The sequence below is a fragment of the Notolepis coatsorum genome (genome assembly GCF_963971535.1).
Source record: "Notolepis coatsorum genome assembly, chromosome: 7".
NCBI classification, from domain to species: domain Eukaryota; kingdom Metazoa; phylum Chordata; class Actinopteri; order Aulopiformes; family Paralepididae; genus Notolepis; species Notolepis coatsorum.
Window position 1 is genome coordinate 284112 of NC_140171.1, and position 16193 is coordinate 300304.

The following is a 16193-nucleotide window of genomic DNA, read 5'->3' on the forward strand; positions in this document are numbered from 1 at the left end:
ATCCTAGAGTCCTAGACCTGGTCCAGCTTGCGCTTGCAGCAGCGGAGGTTTGGCTGTGTTGAGCGGTCATGCTCAACTGCCTGTAGCACATTCTGCAGGTGCTCCTGGCTGCTGCCACAAAGTCTGACGTCATTTTGACGCCACGCTAGGCAGTCATTCACAACATTGATGGCACGTACATTCACTGCACCCATCTGAAATGCTGTACTGGTAGCCCAATCCTCTACATCCAGTGAAAGAAACGCGGGATCAATGTGCAGCAGGTGCATGCCGAACCAGCAGTCTGGGTTGGCGAGGCCAGCCAAGCTGGTGGTCGGCGAGAGGGCTGGAAACTTTGGCTTGCCGAAGTCAGTGCCAAAGCGGAGCTGTGGGGCTTGCATGGATATATCAGCCGGCTTGTGCTACAATATAGCATCTGCAAGTGTGCGCCACTCGCCAACTGGCACCTTGGTGCTGAAGAGTGCCAGGGGCAGCATCTCGCCTGACAGGTACCATATGTGCCGCTCCAGCGCCTTAATCGCTGATGCTGCAATGCCCTCGTCAACAGACTTGTATGCGTACAGGTGGTGGTAGAGTGTAAGGTCATTCCATGTCGCATCTACGGCCGTGCCGCAGGTCAACCACCACGTTGCGTAGATGTGCATGATGAAGTTGGCAAACGCCCAAATCTTCAGCACCTGCTGCTGTGTAGTGATGGTCCCTTGAGGAAGCAAGGCAATGTGCTGCTCCATCAAGGCCAGCTTGAGAGTGTAGAGCAGCTTGGCCATCCACCGCGCCTTGTGCAGTGCTCCCTGTTGTTGGAAGTTAACTGGAGTGTGTTTTGCACTGTCTGCACTCAGATACACAAGACATAGCTGCACGAACTTGCGATAGTCGTCTCACTTGTAGTCGAGCACTCCTGCAGCGCACACAATTAGTTCAGCACGCAACTTGCCTGGGAACAGGGGTTCGGCATCGCCAGGAATGTAGCGGGACAATGGGCCGCTGTCTTTGTGTGGCAACAGGTTCCAGTTGTCCCGCAGACGTGTAAACAATGTAACCTCTGGCGAACGTGACGTCTCCATCTTGAGGTCAGTGAAGATGTGGCTGAGGAGCACCTCGCAGATGTGGTGCTGACACCCGGACCAGAGCAGTGGTCGACCCAGTGAGAGCTGGATGGCAATGGAGGCTGCCGTGAGATGGCCAGTGTTTCACACGGTGGTGTCAAATACCATGTTGACAACCTGATCGTGCAGCACCAGTCCTGCAGCAGCTTGCATGTCAGCCGGGCAATGATCGTTCCGCATGCCTCGTCAGTCCCCTTCATATATGCTGGCACACCGAGCAGTTTGAGCCGCTCCGTGTCTCCTATGACCACTATCAGACGCTCCTACTGGCGCACATTGTTGAGCATTGGTGTCAACTTGCTGTCCCAGTGCAAGGTGCACATGGGAGGCGGTGTCCACCGTTCATGCTGGTCCTCTGATGGCCTGCAGCACGTGGCAGCGCGCTCGGTCTGCTGTTGCATAGGATGTGGACCTTTGTCGAATTGCCACCGGATTCGTCGATCAGTGAAGCATGAAGGAAGCCTGCTGCATTGGTGTGATCTTCAACCATGTAGCCAGTGACACAAGACTCAGCCGGCTGAGAATGTCTGATGGAATGAACGAAGGCTTACGCTCACGGGTGGGTGTGTTCTCAGCCGGTGGAGCAGCGGTTTCATCTGCATTGCTGTCTTCATCACTTTCGCTTTCCAACACCGCCATGCTGGACCTCGCAGTCATCTCCTGCTACTCCTTGGTAAGGCATGCCTGCTGCGCTGCTACACGCTCCTGTCGCCGCTTCAGCTTGGATTGCAGCTTGGCATCGAATGCTCCATATGTGGCCACTCTGTCGCCCTTCATGCTGGCCAGGAAAGCAATGTCCTCTGGATCACAGATCAGCTCCTCTGCATTTGGAGACAACAGCGGGAATGTGGCATCCAGCGTGTGCTCCATTACGTCCACCAGTCGAGCTGTAGCCTCACTGGAGCGCCTGGCCTTTGGAATGTGCCGCAGCTTGTTGCTAGCATCGACAAGCACTACCATCTTGTTGCATGCTCGACGATCACTCACCATTGGGATATTGGCTTTTCCATAAAATGGCCGCACCTGCTCCAAAACGTCCTTAGCCAAATGGAACCGTAACAAGGCTCCGGTCAAACCTAGCCGCTTGGCATGCAGTTGCATGTGGCAGTTGTACATCATGCATCGCAAGATCTGGTGACCACTTGGCAGTTTGGTGCCAGTGATGATGGCATCTGCATCAGTTATGCTGGCACCCAGACCTAAGACCAGGCTGCGGTTGCTCAGGCGGAACCTAAGGGCGGTGACGGCATCTTGTGAGAACTGGATAGCTGGAGATATAGTTGGAGAGCTGGATCCTGTGGTGGGTGATGGTGGTGTTGAGGGAATTGAGTAAACTGCGATGCAGAGCCACACAGGCAAAGCTATTTATAGGCCCATCCCCCAAAAAATTGCAGGTGTGAGAAAAAATTCAAAACAGGGTAAAATGTGCGGGAATATGGGAGCGGACAGGTCTCTGTGCTTGAAATGTAACAATGTTGCAACCTTTTGCGTGTAACTCACGCACAGACACTAACGGCAGGCCATGTTTGGGAGGACAGAGTGAAGGGACACAGTACTACCTACCTATTACCCCCTGTTATAGTTTCCCCCTTTTGCCATAAAAGCTGATGTACCGTACCACCTCTAAATCACCTCGTATTGCAGAAATATTTTGCATGTATTGTTTTTACATGGATGGTAACACTTTTAGCACCCAGACAAATCAATACGCTGGAAATGTGTATTTTGATGCACCCTTTTGATGTGTATTTTGTGCAGCACATTGAAGGAGAAAAGCGTAGACCTGACAAAAATTGTGCAGTGTGCAAAACGGGGAAGTTTACTCAACCAAGATACAGAAATCCCACAGAGTAAGGGTACCACTTGCATTAGTTGACACGGACCTAGCCGACCCAGTAAGCAACGATTCCATAGGAGGCTTTGGATATGTACAGTCTTTTACAGATGTGTGCACAGGGGCAGTGTTTGTTTACTTTCTCAAAGCAGAGTGACACACCCCAGGCCACGGAGAAATTCCTGGAAGACGTAGCCCCTTATGGTAACGTAGGATGCTTGAGGTCCGACAACGAAACCGAGTTCACAAACAGAGAGTTCCAATCACTGTTGAGAAGGTATAAGATAAGACACGAGACGTCACGTCCATATCCCCCACACCAGAACGGGGGGGCAGAGGGAATGGCATAACCTTTTCGAAATGGCTAGGAGTAAGCTAGCAGATAGTAACTTACCTAAGAGCCTATGGCATTATGCGGTGCAAGAAGCCGCTTACACCAGAAACAGGTGCTTTAATAAGCACTCGGGCACCACCCCGTATACAGCACTTACATGAAAGAAGTGTAATCTAGCCAGAATGCACCGATTTGGATCAGTGTGTTATGTGTACCTGCAGGACAGGGGAAAGCCCAGAGGTGTAAAAGGATTTTTCGTAGGACACGACAAGGGAAGCCCCGCTTTCCTAGTTTATCATCCGGTTAACGGGAGTGCAGAAACACATGTTAGTCAAGTTTGTCACGAAGGCAACATGTGAGAGCAAGACACAGACAAGAGGAGCCAGAGCTGGACTCCAGAGTAAGGTGTGTAGAAACAGAGACACACCAACTTAGTGTACTTAGTACGGTCGTGCAGGCAGACAGTCAGCAACCCCCAGAGGGCGATGACAAGGAGCACCCGAGGGTGACGTAAAGTGCCCCAAGCAGTGGGAGGTATCTCTCAAGGGAACACAAACCCCCAAAATATCTGACAGACTATGCCCGGAAAGGGAGTGACGAGGAGGACAGTATACCTACCCCCGTTGATTACTACTACAGGGTAGTCAGTGGGGTAACCCCAACCTTTAAAGAGGTCACATTGTCCCCGAAGAGGGCAGACAGACAGTGGGAGGGAAATGGGTGTATTCAATTCAGGAGGGTATTGAAGGCCACGACAAATACAAAGTATGGTTCGTAGAAAATTGCTTAAATGCTGAAGGAGGGTACCCCATGTTTAAATAATGAAGGAGGGTGGCTACACTGTGTAAAGGCAGGAGGAGGATATTCTAGGTTTAAATACGGGAGGAGTAGAATCCAGGTTTAAATACCTGATTAGAGTCCATGTCTAAATACTGAAATGGATCCTATGTTTAATCCCAGGTTTAAGTACAGAGGTGGATGATTGTTTAATACCACGTTTAAATACAAAGGTGGATGACTTACCATGTTCTCAATGATGTAACTATGTGGGAAAGACCCTGAAACGTTTAGACATGTACTGTAAGAAGGTAGATCAAGGGAAACACCATGTGATCAAAGACTAGACTATCAGGAGGATGCTCAGAAACTGAAAAATGTACAGAGATGCTGTGGGTAGCCTCATTTATTTAACAATGTGTACCCGCCCTGACCAATGGTTTGTAGAGAGTAGATTGTCACAGCATTTGGCTGACCCCATAGAGGAGCATTTGGATTACAGCCAAACATGTTTTTTTTGTTATCGTAAAGGTACAGGATATTGTGTGAGTTTGAATACAGACAGCTCACTGGTTTCGTGGGAAAACAAAGAAGCAGCCCACAATGGTACTATCAACTAGTGAAGCAGAATATACGGCTCTAGCTATGAGTGTATTTACCCAGAACAACTGTTAGAAGTGATGGAGATAAGATTACGAGTATATTGTTTAATATGTAATAGGTAATTGGAATGTATTCTCTATACCAGATAAGGTGGTTTTTGAAAAAGAGGGGCATTTTGTCAACATCATTTAAAAATGGTTGGGGTTAATCTAGATTAAAATGGCAAAAAAAAAGAAAAAAAAAATGTCTGCCGAAGGTGTTCAAAATAGGTGTGTTCTACCCAAATAATGACCAGAGGAGGAGATTTATCCTCTCCTCTTCATCTGAGGAGTCACTAGGTGTTCTATCTCCTTGTTCAACAGCATGAACATGTCTCTTCTTTTTGTAATTTCCAGTGTTTCTTTTAAAACCAGATTTATCGTAATTTTCTGTGCCCTTCCTTTGATGCCATTAACATTGTTACACTGATATTGACAGCTCTCTCCAGTGTCAAATCACTCTCTGTCAGTAGTTTCTTCTGTGAACCTTCATTTCTTAATCCACACACAAACCTGTCTCTCAATGTGTCTTTTAGTGAATCTCTAAATTCACAATGCTGCTGACTGGTTGCTCACACACAGACTGCTGCAGAAGCAGGTTTCTCAACAAATTCAGTGCAAGCTCAGTGTAACAGTTCCATGAATGAATGAATGAATGAAAATGTTATTTAACAGATTGCAGAATGGGTACAATACAGTACGGCTCAATACATACAATTGTTAAGGGGATGCAGACCAGAGAAAGACGTTTGTCTTGTTTACATCAGGGTCCCCCATTTTCATTTATTTGCTCCACATTGTCATTAGCCCCTTTCGTGACTGTGATGCACTGAGTGAATCCACAGTCACTTGCTCCTCAATAGGAAACCAACCTAGATTTACCATGAAGGACTGGTTCTGGCCGAACCGTTCGTTATACAAGAATCACAGAGAAATTACAAAGGTACTCACAGTTGCACGAGGATTTCGGACAGAGATAAGGGATGGTGCGCATGCGCTGTGATCACCCAACGGCGGAAATAATGCCGTTTTGAGCAGTTTATAAAAATTATTTAAAATGTTTATTAGCAACGCAGAGCTTTCAAACCATCCCGTATCTCTGTCTGAAACCCTCGTGCAACTGTGAGCACCTTTGAAACGTCTCTGTGATTCTTGTATAACGAACGGTTCAGCCAGAACCAGTCCTTCATGGTAAATCTAGGTTAGTTTCCTATTGAGGAGCAAGTGACTGTGGATTCACTCCGTGCATCACAGTCACGAAAGGGGCTACATTGTCATCAAACGGTCCAATATTTCCAATAACCCAAGCCATTTCTGTTGTAAACACTCACGATAGTCCAGTCGATCCTTCCTTTAGTGTGTAAAGTTGATTTCCTCCTCTTGTAGATGATTCCCAGTGCCGCCCGTATCAACGTGAGCTAACATGCTAACTCGCGTCGCTAATAATAATGTAAACAAAGCTTGCAACGGACTTCTTTTTTCTTGCATTGCGCAGATTCAGACGTCCTCATCGCCGAATTGTGTTATATCCTGAGGACTTCTTAACCTCACCTGTATAACAATGATTACCGGACCACTACTTTAGTTTAACACATTATTCTGACTACAGCTCCGGTAGTGCAATCACTTCCTGGTACCACAGCTGGGAACTATGGCAAGTATTTAAGGACAATACAGACCCAACGTTGAGAAAAAGATTAACGGCATCAATTATATTATCGCGCGATACTAGTCTCGCGATAACGCAGCACGTTAACGCCGTTAACGGCCCAGCTCTAATATATATATATAATCTATATATATATCTAACCCTGACTAACCTTATGTCATGCACTTGTCCTAATAAACTAACCTACACTGTAACACGCAACACTTTGATAAACATTGTTACCTTCTTGCTCTCTTGTCGTACAGAACTTGTAAGTTGCTTTGGATAAAAGCGTCAGCTAAATGACTAAATGTAAATGTAAATGTCTACTGCCACTGTCGCCCCCATGCACTCCTTTCTGTGTTAATCAGCTTACCCGGTCCTGATCTTGGGGGCTGGGGAGGAGGTCCTTGGCCTTTGCCTATGGAGGAGCAAAGAGGATAGGAAATATTTTTTTGTAAAGAAACATTCAGAACTGGTGGGTTTGGTCCAGGGGCTAAAGGATGGGGTGCCTCGACTTGATAGCTTGATGGCATCCATACTTTGTCCCGAAATGGTGTGGGAGTCGTTAAGAAAGCCGGTTCCCCAAGGGAAATCGGCTAGGCAGTTGGCTAATTGGAGTGACCAGGTGTACATCGCTGCGAGGAGTCTAGCTGCGACCTCCAACATCGCGCAGCTAGCGCGCTACATGTCGGGGCTGATGGCGGGCGGGTCGGTATTGGATGACCATCAACGATACCTTCACACTAGGATAGTGAAATATTGATGATTGTGTGTTACGTTGCCGCACGGTAGGGGCTATCTAGGTCAGTTGAAACCTGATCCATGTGACACACAACCAATCAATCAGGTTTCACACAGTGCGCTAAATATTGCCTAGTTATATGGATTAAATTAAGTTAGATTTTTCTGTCAGTGGAACCATGTTCCATGTGATGATGATAATAATAACAACAACAACAACAACAACAACAACAACAACAACAACAACAACAACAACAACAACAACAACAACAACAACAACAACAACAACAACAACAACAACAACAACAACAACAACAATAATAATAATAATAATAATAATAATAATAATAATAATAATAATAATAATAATAATAATAATAATAATAATAATAATAATAATAATAATAATAATAATAATAGATTGTATTTGTAATGAACTTTTTGTTCACTAGGATCACAAAGTGCTACAGGGTTAAAACGTAGTTAAAAATTAAATAAAGAAATTAAATAATTATTAAAAATAAAATAAAATACAGAATAAAAATAGAATAAAAATAGAAGTATAAATAGAAAATGAAAAACAACAGCACAAGGAAGAAAAAAATCACAAGAAAAAGTAGCAATCCTAGGCCTTTTGAAATAAGTAGGTTTTCAGGCCTCCTTTAATAGCGTCTAGCTTTATAAGTATGTTTTTAAGCTTTTCTGCAGTAATTCCTAAAACGCGAGTTATAGGCCCTGACGCATATGATAGATAATCGTTTGGCGTTTCTTTCCTATACACGCTATATTAAAAAATTCAAATGATCGGTATACATTATGCTTCATCATGCGTGAAGGAAAGGGGGGGGTCGTTTATAATTCCTTGATCGTCAGTAACGGCTTTATTTAGTATTTGTTGATATATTGATCAGACTGTTTGCAAACAAAGAAATGCACAATCGGGTTGAAAATAACGTTAGTGTCCTCTTACCATTCACCGATGATACTGGAGGACAAAGATCCCAATTATTCGACGCCGATCTCCTAGATCCATTTCCGGTTTGTATGGCACAATAAACGCCGAAATCATATCGATTATTGAGTTATGGAAGCGATCCAAATGCACTACAGTGTTTGTCTGGACCCACGTAACAAGATTTGACTGCTGGAGGGATTTCCTCGACGCACCGACCACCATTTCCGGTTTTTACATGAATGTAACTCGCCCGACCATCCACCAGGCGGCGGTATTGAGGCGTTGCAATACCAGAACAGGGTCCAGCTGGCTCCCGGAGGGAGGCTGGATGAATTATGAATGCCATAATTGCCATGCTCACACCTGTTTTCTCCTCTCCTCTCCTCTCCTCTCCTCTCCTCATGCCTCTCCTCTCCTCTCACCTGTCCTCTCCTCTCCTCACACCTGTTCTCTCCTCTCCTCTCCTCCTCTCCTCAAACCTCTCTTCTCCTCTCCTCACACCTCTCCTCTCCTCTCGCCTGTCCTCCTCTCCTCACACCTGTCCTCCTCTCCTCACACCTGTCCTCCTCTCCTCTCCTCTCCTCTCCTCGCGCCTCTCCTCTCTTCTCCTCTCCTCTCCTTGTCCTCTCCTCACCTCTCCTCTCCTCACACCTCTCCTCTCCTCACGCCTCTCCTCTCCTCCTCTCCTCACACCTGTCCTCTCCTCTCCTCACACCTCTCCTCTCCTCTCACCTGTCCTCTCCTCTCCTCACACCTGTCCTCTCCTCTCCTCTCCTCTCCTCACACCTCTCCTCTCCTCACATCACACCTCTCCTCTCCTCTCCTCTCCTCACACCTCTCCTCTCCTCACACCTGTCCTGTCCTCTCCTCTCCTCACACCTCTCCTCTCCTCTCCTCACACCTCTCCTCTCCTCTCCTCACACCTCTCCTCTCCTCTCCTCTCCTCACATCACACCTCTCCTCTCCTCTCCTCACACCTCTCCTCTCCTCACATCACATCACACCTATCCTCTCCTCTCCTCTCCTCTCCTCACACCTCTCCTCTCCTCTTCTCTGACAGTCCAATGTGCTCTCAGTCCAGTTGTTTTCCCCCGTAGAGAAGTAGTAAAAACTGCCAAACTGCTTCCATTCTTTAGCCTCTGAATCATGAATCATATGAATCATAACAGTCATAACAGTCTCATAACACACCGTTTTGATGAATTCCACTTTACTTTAGTATTTCTCACCTGCAATCGTCGCTTTCAGTTGACTGGTACTCAGGTACTCCAACTGGGCTCTGATCAGGGCATCGATGTGGATCTGATTCTGTGCCACTGAACATTTTTAATATCAATGGAATCTTGATTAATGTCAATATATTATTGAAGGCAATGTCAGATAAATGATTGATATGATAATATCAGTTGTATTCACTGATTCATCCTCTAGAGTCAGTTGAAAGCCTTGGTTCAGAACACCTCACACCTCTCCTCTCCTCTCCTCTCATCACACCTGTCCTCTCCTCTCCTCCTCTCCTCTCCTCTCCTCACACCTCTCCTCTCCTCTCATCACACCTGTCCTCTCCTCCTCTCCTCACACTTCTCCTCTCCTCTCCTCTCCTCTCATCACACCTCTCCTCTCCTCTCCTGACATCACACCTGTCCTCTCCTCACACCTGTCCTCTCCTCACACCTCTCCTCTCCTCACACCTCTCCTCTCATCACACCTGTCCTCTCCTCTCCTCTCCTCACATCACACCTGTCCTCTCCTCTCCTCTCCTCACATCACACCTCTCCTCTCCTCTCATCACACCTGTCCTCTCCTCTCCTCTCCTCACATCACACCTGTCCTCTCCTCTCCTCTCCTCACATCACACCTCTCCTCTCCTCTCATCACACCTGTCCTCTCCTCTCTCCTCTCATCACACCTGTCCTCTCCTCTCCTCTCCTCACATCACACCTGTCCTCTCCTCTCCTCTCCTCACATCACACCTGTCCTCTCCTCTCTTCTCCTCTCCTCTCCTCTCCTCTCCTCTCCTCTCCTCTCCTCTCCTCTCCTCTCCTCTCCTCTCCTCTCCTCTCCTCTCCTCTCCTCTCCTCACGCCTCTCCTCTCTTCTCCTCACACCTGTCCTCTCCTCACGCCTCTCCTCTCCTCTCCTCTCCTCACATCACACCTCTCCTCTCCTCTCCTCTCCTCTCCTCACACCTCTCCTCTCCTCTTCTCTGACAGTCCAATCTGCTCTCAGTCCAGTTATTTTCCCCCGTAGAGAAGTAGTAAAAACTGCCAAACTGCTTCCATTCTTTAGCCTCTGAATCATGAATAATATGAATCATAACAGTCTCATAACACACCGTTTTGATGAATTCGACTTTACTTTAGTATTTCTCACCTGCAATCGTCCCCTTCAGTTGATTTACTTGGTACTCCAACTGGGCTCTGATCAGGGCTTCGCTGTAGCTCTGATTCTGTGCCACTGAAATTTTTTAATATCAATAGAATCTTGATTAATGTCAATATATTATTGAAGGCAATGTCAGATAAATGATTGATATGATAATATCAGTTGTATTCACTGATTCATCCTCTAGTCAGTTGAAAGCCTTGGTTCAGAACACCTCAGCCCACACCACACCACACCACACCACACCACACCACACCTGTCCTCTCCTCTCCTCTCCTCTCCTCTCCTCTCCTCTCCTCTCCTCTCCTCTCCTCTCCTCTCCTCTCCTCTCCTCTCCTCTCCTCTCCTCTCCTCTCCTCTCCTCTCCTCACATCACACCTGTCCTCTCCTCTCCTCTCCTCACGCCTCTCCTCTCCTCATGCCTCTCCTCTCCTCCTCTCCTCACACCTCTCCTCTCCTCTCCTCTCACCTGTCCTCTCTTCTCCTCACACCTGTCCTCTACTCTCCTCCTCTCCTCACACCTCTCTTCTCCTCTCCTCACACCTCTCCTCTCATCACGCCTCTCCTCTCCTCACGCCTCTCCTCTCCTCTCCTCTCCTCTCCTCTCCTCTCCTCTCCTCACATCACACCTATCCTCTCCTCTCCTCACACCTCTCCTCTTCTATCCTCTCCTCTCCTCTCCTCTCCTCTCCTCACACCTCTCCTCTCCTCTCCTCTCCTCTCCTCACATCACACCTATCCTCTCCTCTCCTCACACCTCTCCTCTCCTCTCCTCTCCTCTCCTCACACCTCTCCTCTCTTCTCCTCACACCTCTCCTCTCCTCTTCTCTGACAGTCCAATCTGCTCTCAGTCCAGTTCTTTTCCCCCGTAGAGAAGTAGTAAAAACTGCCAAACTGCTTCCATTCTTTAGCCTCTGAATCATGAATCATATGAATCATAACAGTCATAAGTCTCATAACACACCGTTTTGATGAATTCCACTTTACTTAGTATTTCTCACCTGCAATCGTCGCATTCAGTTGATTTACTTGGTACTCCAACTGGGCTCTGATCAGGGTTTCGCTGTGGCTCTGATTCTGTGTCACTGAAAGTTTTTAATATCAATAGAATCTTGATTAATGTCAATATATTATTGAAGGCAATGTCAGATAAATGATTGATATGATAATATCAGTTGTATTGACTGATTCATCCTAGTCAGTTGAAAGCCTTGGTTCAGAACACCTCAGCCCACATCACACCTCTCCTCTCCTCTCCTCTCCTCTCCTCCTCTCCTCTCCTCTCCTCTCCTCTCCTCTCCTCTCCTCTCCTCTCCTCTCCTCTCCTCTCCTCTCCTCTCCTCTCCTCTCATCACACCTGTCCTCTCCTCTCCTCACACCTCTCCTCTCATCACACCTGTCCTCTCCTCTCCTCTCCTCTCCTCTCCTCTCATCACACCTGTCCTCTCCTCTCCTCACATCACACCTCTCCTCTCCTCCTCTCCTCACACCTCTCCTCTCCTCTCCTCACATCACACCTCTCCTCTCCTCCTCCTCTCCTCACACTTCTCCTCTCCTCATGCCTCTCCTCTCCTCTCACCTGTCCTCTCCTCTCACCTGTCCTCTCCTCTCCTCTCCTCATGCCTCTCCTCTCCTCACACCTGTCCTCTCCTCTCCTCTCCTCACACCTCTCCTCTCCTCACACCTGTCCTCTCCTCTCCTCTCCTCTCCTCACCTCTCCTCTCCTCACACCTCTCCTCTCCTCATACCTCTCCTCTCCTCTCACCTGTCCTCTCCTCTCCTCTCCTCTCCTCTCCTCTCCTCTCCTCTCCTCTCCTCACATCACACCTCTCCTCTCCTCTCCTCACCTGTCCCCTCCTCACACCTCTCCTCTCCTCTCCTCAAAACACACCTGTCCTCTCCTCTCCTCACACCTCTCCTCACGCCTCTCCTCTCCTCACATCACATCACGCCTCTCCTCTCCTCTCCTCACTCCTCACACCTCTCCTCTCCTCTCCTCTCCTCTCCTCTCCTCTCCTCTCCTCTCCTCTCCTCTCCTCTCCTCTCCTCTCCTCTCCTCTCCTCTCCTCACACCTCTCCTCACACCTCTCCTCTCCTCTCCTCTCCTCTCCTCTCCTCACACCTCTCCTCTCCTTTTCTCTGACAGTCCAATCTGCTCTCAGTCGTTATTTTCCCCCGTAGAGAAGTAGTAAAAACTGCCAAACTGCTTCCATTATTCAGCCTCTGAATCATGAATCATATGAATCATAACAGTTATAACAGTCTCATAACACACCGTTTTGATGAATTCCACTTTACTTTAGTATTTCTCACCTGCAATCTTGTCATTCAGTTGATTTACTTGGCTCTGACACTGCATCAGGGCTTCGCTGTAGCTCTGATTCTGTGCCACTGAAAAATTGTAATATCAATGGAATCTTGATTAATGTCAATATATTATTGAAGGCAATGTCAGATAAATGATTGATATGATAATATCAGTTGTATTCACTGATTCATCCTCTAGTCAGTTGAAAGCCTTGGTTCAGAACCAGTGGCGGACTCAGGCTGTTTGAAGGGCAGGGGCGAAAAGAAAAAAAGGGCACCTACTGCACAACATATGAGCAAAAAGCTATGATGCGTAATTTATGGTGAGATAGTCTTCATCCTTGATTAAGATTAACATTCGATTAACATAGACAATCCAGATTAATAGTATAACGCACAGGGAACAATACACCTTTCAAATGTTTATTTCACCTCATTATCATGGTGTTTGAAAAGTAGATTTATCATGGTTTTTGAAAAGTGAATTATCATGGTGTTTGAAAAGTGGATTTATCATAGTGTTTGAAACTTAGATTTATCATAGTGTTTGAAAAGTAGATTATGGTGTTTGAAGGCCTAAACCATTGCTGCAGTGGTACATTTCTCAATCGAAGGAAATTAATAAAGGGAAGATGATTAAACCGAAGGTTCTGTAGATACAGTACTGAATTATCCCATCCAGACCAATGCAATTTGAAATATTATTATAGAATATAGAATATGATGCTTATATAAACATTACCTTATTATAGCCAATTCGCACATTTATATATATATACATATATTATCTTTCAAATGCCTCTCAGTTATAATCCAAACTATGGCTCTGTGAGACAAGCTTGTACATGTATCTACCGACCGCTAGTGGCTTGGTTGTGCATATTTTTTTAATACAATCAAAATTCGAATTAAAGCCCCATTAGTTGCCTGTCGATAGCCCTTTCAGGTGACAAAATCCATTTGGCGGTTCTCGAGTTTACTACTTCCCCCGTAGAGAAGTAGTAAAAACTGCCAAACTGCTTCCATTCTTTAGCCTCTGAATCATGAATCATATGAATCATAACAGTCATAAGTCTCATAACACACCGTTTTGATGAATTCCACTTTACTTAGTATTTCTCACCTGCAATCGTCGCATTCAGTTGATTTACTTGGTACTCCAACTGGGCTCTGATCAGGGTTTCGCTGTGGCTCTGATTCTGTGTCACTGAAAGTTTTTAATATCAATAGAATCTTGATTAATGTCAATATATTATTGAAGGCAATGTCAGATAAATGATTGATATGATAATATCAGTTGTATTGACTGATTCATCCTAGTCAGTTGAAAGCCTTGGTTCAGAACACCTCAGCCCACATCACACCTCTCCTCTCCTCTCCTCTCCTCTCCTCTCCTCTCCTCTCCTCTCCTCTCCTCTCCTCTCCTCTCCTCTCCTCTCATCACACCTGTCCTCTCCTCTCCTCACACCTCTCCTCTCATCACACCTGTCCTCTCCTCTCCTCTCCTCTCCTCTCCTCTCCTCTCATCACACCTGTCCTCTCCTCTCCTCACATCACACCTCTCCTCTCCTCTCCTCTCCTCCTCTCCTCACACCTCTCCTCTCCTCTCCTCACATCACACCTCTCCTCTCCTCTCCTCCTCTCCTCACACTTCTCCTCTCCTCATGCCTCTCCTCTCCTCTCACCTGTCCTCTCCTCTCACCTGTCCTCTCCTCTCCTCTCCTCATGCCTCTCCTCTCCTCACACCTGTCCTCTCCTCTCCTCTCCTCACACCTCTCCTCTCCTCACACCTGTCCTCTCCTCTCCTCTCCTCTCCTCACCTCTCCTCTCCTCACACCTCTCCTCTCCTCATACCTCTCCTCTCCTCTCACCTGTCCTCTCCTCTCCTCTCCTCTCCTCTCCTCTCCTCTCCTCTCCTCTCCTCTCCTCTCCTCTCCTCTCCTCTCCTCTCCTCTCCTCTCCTCTCCTCTCCTCACATCACACCTCTCCTCTCCTCTCCTCACCTGTCCCCTCCTCACACCTCTCCTCTCCTCTCCTCAAAACACACCTGTCCTCTCCTCTCCTCACACCTCTCCTCACGCCTCTCCTCTCCTCACATCACATCACGCCTCTCCTCTCCTCTCCTCACACCTCTCCTCTCCTCTCCTCTCCTCTCCTCTCCTCTCCTCTCCTCTCCTCTCCTCTCCTCTCCTCTCCTCTCCTCACACCTCTCCTCACACCTCTCCTCTCCTCTCCTCTCCTCTCCTCTCCTCTCCTCTCCTCACACCTCTCCTCTCCTTTTCTCTGACAGTCCAATCTGCTCTCAGTCGTTATTTTCCCCCGTAGAGAAGTAGTAAAAACTGCCAAACTGCTTCCATTATTCAGCCTCTGAATCATGAATCATATGAATCATAACAGTTATAACAGTCTCATAACACACCGTTTTGATGAATTCCACTTTACTTTAGTATTTCTCACCTGCAATCTTGTCATTCAGTTGATTTACTTGGCTCTGACACTGCATCAGGGCTTCGCTGTAGCTCTGATTCTGTGCCACTGAAAAATTGTAATATCAATGGAATCTTGATTAATGTCAATATATTATTGAAGGCAATGTCAGATAAATGATTGATATGATAATATCAGTTGTATTCACTGATTCATCCTCTAGTCAGTTGAAAGCCTTGGTTCAGAACCAGTGGCGGACTCAGGCTGTTTGAAGGGCAGGGGCGAAAAGAAAAAAAGGGCACCTACTGCACAACATATGAGCAAAAAGCTATGATGCGTAATTTATGGTGAGATAGTCTTCATCCTTGATTAAGATTAACATTCGATTAACATAGACAATCCAGATTAATAGTATAACGCACAGGGAACAATACACCTTTCAAATGTTTATTTCACCTCATTATCATGGTGTTTGAAAAGTAGATTTATCATGGTTTTTGAAAAGTGAATTATCATGGTGTTTGAAAAGTGGATTTATCATAGTGTTTGAAACTTAGATTTATCATAGTGTTTGAAAAGTAGATTATGGTGTTTGAAGGCCTAAACCATTGCTGCAGTGGTACATTTCTCAATCGAAGGAAATTAATAAAGGGAAGATGATTAAACCGAAGGTTCTGTAGATACAGTACTGAATTATCCCATCCAGACCAATGCAATTTGAAATATTATTATAGAATATAGAATATGATGCTTATATAAACATTACCTTATTATAGCCAATTCGCACATTTATATATATATACATATATTATCTTTCAAATGCCTCTCAGTTATAATCCAAACTATGGCTCTGTGAGACAAGCTTGTACATGAATCTACCGACCGCTAGTGGCTTGGTTGTGCATATTTTTTTAATACAATCAAAATTCGAATTAAAGCCCCATTAGTTGCCTGTCGATAGCCCTTTCAGGTGACAAAATCCATTTGGCGGTTCTCGAGTTACATGCCGATATGCGAGGCTTGCGCGAAGTACACG